Below are 6,936 nucleotides of genomic sequence, written 5' to 3'. Positions count from 1 at the left end.
TTTCTAGCTTTGCTTTATATTTCATCTTAGTTACATTTGTTACTACGGAGTAATCAACGAAAATGACTATATTAGGCAGCAACAATGTATTCGGTGTATGGTTCGTAGACTGATATATATTGCCAAGTGCAGAAAAATCGTTGCTATAGTAATTATTACCCAGCCGTGCGTAACGGGGTAGTTAGTACAATTGACGAATCAGAGTGCTGTATTTCAAAATAGTTATCTTTTTGTATTGCACTATCGTGACACGATTTCATTAAGATATTCTATATTTTAAAAACATGCTTCTGTGAAATAGAGAATATTTGACAGTTTGTTTGCAACAGTAAGATCATTTCAACCATACGCTATTTTTCTGGAGCATTACACGGGCATATGTAGCTGGCATAGCCGCCTGGAATGTGACCGTGCAGGCCTACTGTGGAGACGAGTTCATTAGAAATTAAAAACAACAGCAACGTCAGATATGATCTGTAGAATGTAATATACCTAGTACTAGCTATGATCATGTTGGAATTGGAACAGACTACCACAAGAAAAAATCATATGAAACATGAAGTTTGCTCGGGTAATAAAATCTTTTAAACTCAACTCTGATTTTGCTGCTTCCTGTCGTCTGTTAAATTCGTATGGCTGCTTGTCGCGCCAACCTTACACGCAAAAGGTGGTACCGAAATTATGGTGGAGAGAAATTGTCAATAATCTTTGCGGTATTAAAGTCGGACTTGCTGTTTGAAGATATTTTATCGTTTGCATTTGGATTTAAATTGTCTCCAGCACCTTTATGAAACTTAGCCGAAAAATATATGTCGCAATCTCAATGGGCATAACCAAAGCCGCTAAGAACCAACAGAAAAAAGTAAGTGTAGACCTAGGCATAGCCTGAATCTATCAGCTACCACCAAACATCATCTACAACCCCCATATGTTCCACGGGAATAATACTCGTTAGGTCTGATTCATGATCGGAATACTGACACTAGACTTGTAGCATGCCTTCTCTTCATTAATAACTCTTTCAGGTTTTTCAGGTTATTCATATCATCATCATCATCATAATTATCGTTATAATAATAATGATAAGAATCATCATCATTATCATCCTTATTATGATTATTATGACCATACCCATCACCATCCTCATCATAATCATCCTAATATGCTATTATCAGTTCACTGCAGGACGAAAGATTTAGCATTGTATATTTGTTTTGCTTTGACTCATTACGGTACGTACCTCCACTGACCTATTTTTTTTCTTGATTTTCAGACTATTTTTCATTCATCTGTATTAGGCCTAAATATATCCCTCTCAACACAGCCTACGCCCATGCTCTTTTTGGATACCTAGGCCTACATGAGTTCTCCTCTGTTAATCGACCTAACAATGGCGATGACTATATGCTACGAATTACCATAAAATGTTTTAATTTTTTTTTTTTTAGTTTTTTAAAGTAAAATTTTATTGAATTATCAGAAAATATTAATATTTTAAATGCCAAACTTTTAAATTATGCTTATTTTACTACAGATTTTTAATACTTTAACTTTGAATGTTTTATATTTAAACAAACTTTTATATTGTAAGTACTTTCGTGAAGGGTCCTCACCTGACAGTGATTAAGGGGTGCCCCGTCTCATATTTGTTTGTGCTTGTTCCTTGCTGTTGTTTTGAGACAAATAAATGAAATGAAAAAAAAAATACCTCTTGTCTGACGAACCGACAAAAACAAACATCCACAATTATAGAAGTCTATATTATCTGTAAGCTTAAGTGTTGCTATATATATTCAGAATAGTAAAATTCGCCGTTAATTAAGCATAATTGAACGAGAGTTTTGAACTGATGCGATCTTATTCATACTCCAGGCTATTATATCACCTCAGCAACAGATTATGCACAATTTTTAATATTTATGTATAGAATTCTCTTAGTGATACGCGTGATTATTCGTCAATTCAGTACAAGTTAAGTCGTTTTAATTTAGGTATCATCGATGAAAGCTTATAATATGCATTGGAATATGTTTGTCTTCTTCATGATACAATAGATCCATATGCTTTGGCATAATGTACTTTTATTAATAATATTAATAATAGGGCCTATTAGTATCAATTTATTAGATACAAACAAGCTCATCTACCAACAAAATGTCACGTTTGTTTCCAGAACGAGATTACCATCATCAATAATCACTTTATTCAAATAAATTTTTGAGACTTTTTCTCACGACCAAAATAACTCCACTCCCTAAATCTCATATTGAGATTTAGTTTGTGTAAAGCATCGTGTGTGTATGTTTGTCTTGTGTAAGGGATTGTCACCTACAAGTAGAACAGTGATATATTCGCTATTGACAATCCTTGGCACATGTATTGTGTGCCTAAATAAATAAATAAAAAATAAAAAAAATAATAAATAATAAAGCCCTGTCAGGCTATCAAATTTTATTTGAAAAATGTGTCTAAATACGCCTAAATATGGTCATTATGAAATTCCATCATGACTATATGTGGGCATACATAGTTTTTTGTCAAAGAAAATTTGACCTAATAACCTAAACTCAATTTTCATTTCAAAAAGAAAAAACAAAAACAAAAAAAAAACAAAACATTAAAACATCTTTTAGAAAACTTTAAACTGATAAAACAATATAATTTACAAAAACGAAAAAAAAAACCCAACAAAAACAACAAAACAAAAACAAACATACAAACGAACAAACAAAACAAACCATGTTACAATCGCATGGTACCGGTAATATAGCAATACAAAACATTTAGACAATTTTTGTAAAAATAAAATTAAAGTTGCTCTATCGATAGGTTAATATTGGAACATTTCTTAACTGTTAATTTTTTTAAATATTTAAATTTCAACATTTTAATTAATGACTGTTTAATAATACAGTAGTTACAAGTTATTCAGTCTATTAACTGGCGTCTTTTTGACTGATACATTATTAGCCTTTTTGTCATATAACGAATTAAACATTAAGAGCGTCACAACATTAAACACCGTTACTTTATCATCACTAGGCCAATCATTCAACAACCATCCAATTAGTATAGCCATGCAATTAGATTAATTTGTCTGCTTGGGGTACGGTGTTGGCCTAATCACAAACACCATGTCTTGGTCAAATCATGTTAACATAATTTTGAACACAGTTATAGCCCCACCGTACCGCTGGGATTCCTCCGACGCAATGTTCTGTAATAGTTCCCGATCATGGAGATCTAATAAAATCTAGGCCTAGAAAAGAAAAGAAGAGTAAATTGAAGTGAATTAATTAAATCGGAATACCTGCCCATCAACTCGATGTGAATAGCGATTTGTAGCGTTCATTAGGACGAGAAAGTATTAACAACGGTTTGACATATTTAATGATTGTTAATATAAACTTCTGCTTCCGAAGCAGGAAAGCAAAATACCTGTTTAGTTGTTTACGCCAAATCAAAAGAAATCATTAACCTTTAACCGGCCTATTTCCTTTTATTATGAATATTAATCCATATGTGTAGCATGCCATAACGCTTCATTACTAGAATTTACGAGTTTGTATTTCTGTCATACCCAACAACAGAAACAAAACTCGCCGCTTGCAGCACGCATAACCAGGCCATGTGAGGCTCTTATCGACTTACATAATGAAATTGTTTTATTATAATTAGAACCCAGACTTCAAGGATTTGAAACCAATCATTTTAATCATCAAATGTAAATATGATTCACCATTACGAATGGTTAATGGTTGGACATTTACATAGGTTTTTTTAATACTCAATAAAACAACCATTGAACAAGAAAATGAAACTGTAGATCGTTAAATATGTAGGTATAAGATACTTTGCTGAAATTGTACAGGCCCAGGCCTAATGTTCTAGGCTACATTATAACCTAAGAAGCATCGCCGGCCGGCTGTGTGATGCCAATTTTTCGGGCTTAAAACGAAGCCTAACGAAGCCATATATATATATATATATGCCCTGTCTCTTATACACATCTAAGCCACATGGTAGAAAATGTGATTTATTTTAGAAATATATTAAATTTTACGAACGTCAACCACCGAGTTTATAGCTTTATATATAACACTGCACTGTTGCATTTGTATATTTGTATTAGCCTATACATTTCAAAAGCCTCGTTTCATTAACCGACTTAAATTCTTGATTTCTTAATTTCAAAATATTGAGAAACGTCTAATGCTATTATGTGTCCGCTGTTAGTAATATATATAGATGGGGTAATCAGTACAGGGGATAATGAATGTTTAGGACCTTTATGATGAACGCCACATGTAGGCCCTAATCAATAGCTGTGCCTATCTTCTTATTGTTATAATAATAATATTATTATTATTATTATTATTATTATTATTATTATAATTATTATTATTATTATTATTATTATTATTATTATAATTATTATTATAATAATTATAATTATTACAGTATATAATATGATGCATATGTGTTTTATATATATATATATATATATATATATATATATATTATATCTTGGTGCGAACTGGGCAAATCTATATATATGATATATAATATGATGTTTGAGGAGGCCATCGGCCAGCAGTGGCCTGACAGGCTAATGATGATTATGATGATGTATATATATATATATAGGCCTATATATATATATAAGGATATTACTATTATCACTACTATTAAAATTACAATGATGATTGTCATATTATCACTATCATAATATTTATTATTATTATTATATTTATAATATTATTATTTTGATCATTGTTAATTATACTATTATCCTTTATGAAAATAAATGTTGTTTTTTTTTAAATATAATTTTACTATATAACCATACAACCTCCTTCCATTACTTTCTAGTACGTTAGAATAGACTGATATACTTGATACTTATTTATTTTCTTGTTATGTTTTGCCAATTTGTTTTCCTTTGGTAGAATAAACTAGAAAACGCATGATTTCTCATAAGAAGTAGATTGGATTTTTTTTTCAACTTACGTGCAGCGCATAATAAACATTCAGTTATGAATTCCAGTCGGTTAGACTTAATCTATAGATCTCGTATACAGTAATTTTCAAGATGTAGACATTATGCATTGGTCCACGGTCGTATCCAGGTTTGCCATTTGGAGGGTTCGGGGGGGGGGGGGGGGGGGGGGGGGGGGGGGGGGGGGGGGGGGGGGGGGATGCGGCGGTATGCAAAGGTGGATGAATTGGGGTCAAAGGGATGGGCAGGTTGGGTAGAAGCTTTGATTTCTTACTAATGGCAACTTTACTATTTAATACCCAGGCCTAACAATAGATCGCTTGTTAAATTGTATATATATTAAGATGTCATGGATACGGGCCTGTGGTCTACTTTATACTTACTTGTTTATGAACGATGATAGAGTTAGGAGTGAAATCAGACCGATAAACAAGCCCAGAAATAACACAAATGGACACGATGACGGATTTGGTCTTCAAAAAAAATCTTCTTAAACAGAATAATAAAATAGTCGGTGCATATCATTACCAACATGCTAAAATAATTATAATTAAAATAATAAGTTTCATAAACCCACAACTTGGTAAAAATGTATCCCCCATCCACTGGACTCTCTCTGCATACAGTAGTAATGTTAATATAAAAAATGGTTATAAAAATAATTGATTATATTACAGTTATATGACATTGTGGAATGGTAAAAGTGTTCATAAATTAAAGCCGTTTATCGAAAATTTCGCATTATAAGGTATAAAGTTTCAATGTTCAGAGTACCTATAGAATTGGAGAATAAGGTGACCCCTATTTTTTCATAAATGTAATAGATTGCATGTAGAAACTGTACATTAAATTATATTCATATTGCTAACTTTGATAAACCTATTACTTCCTAGGGCAATACTTCCACAGGCATACTACACTTTGACCTCTGCCTATGTCACTCAATTAAAGGCTATTACTGAATAAATATGGCCTATATAGAATCACTAATTGATATAGTTTCCTTGCACTAATTAAATTTAATCAACATCATTGATTACAGTTAATAATAGTAATAAGTTGCTCACTTAAATGTAAACATACTGTGAGCTCTTTATGTGATTGGGTAAGATGTATTGCGTCCACGTACGCGCTCGCTCGCAGACCATGAACGATACACAGGACTATCAGCTCGTCACAGAATCTTTCAGTGTGTGGAAGGGTAGAGCGTGAAAGTAAACGTACAAGCCTACATGTATAGGTTATACATAGCGCTTTCTTTGATCTGAACTCGGCCCACCTGCTCGCCGACCCAGTCCTTTATTAAGCTGTTTACACAGTTGATGCTACTAACTGAGCAGGATTTCATCCATGCGAAGTGTATCTCAACATTGCTGCAGGGGGCATAGTTGTCCTCCAATGAGACTGCGCAAGAAATTGAAGCATTTGACATTTTACAGTAGTAGTAAAGAATGGCTGATTTGATACGCGTAGATATTACTAGTTATTCGATTTCATCTGTCATTCGTAAAGATACTTCTGTTGATGGAAAACCTGAACTCCAACCTTTGTTGCGTGAGGTTTCATCAGCAATACACTGCTTGGAAAAGACTGAGAGTATATTCTGATACTGTATTATATCATCATAATCATAATCATAATTTTCACCATCATACATTATTATTATTATTATTATTATTATTATTTTAATTATAGTTTAAATTATTGCTTAACAATATTGCATCATCATCGTCACTATTATTATATTTTTTTTATTATTATCATTGTTTATATATATATATATATATACAGTATATAAATATATATATAGGCCTATATATATCATTGTATATTTTTATGTCTATAATGTCAACGTATACGTTTGTATTTTGTGTAATCGTATTTTATAATAATTTTATTATTATCAAGACATACGTGGAACCTACACTCATTAATAT

Source organism: Anneissia japonica, unplaced genomic scaffold (genome assembly GCF_011630105.1).
Source record: "Anneissia japonica isolate Jap-2015-1 unplaced genomic scaffold, ASM1163010v1 scaffold287743_len2803612_cov181, whole genome shotgun sequence".
NCBI lineage: Eukaryota > Metazoa > Echinodermata > Crinoidea > Comatulida > Comatulidae > Anneissia > Anneissia japonica.
Note: the sequence above shows the minus strand (reverse complement) of the source record.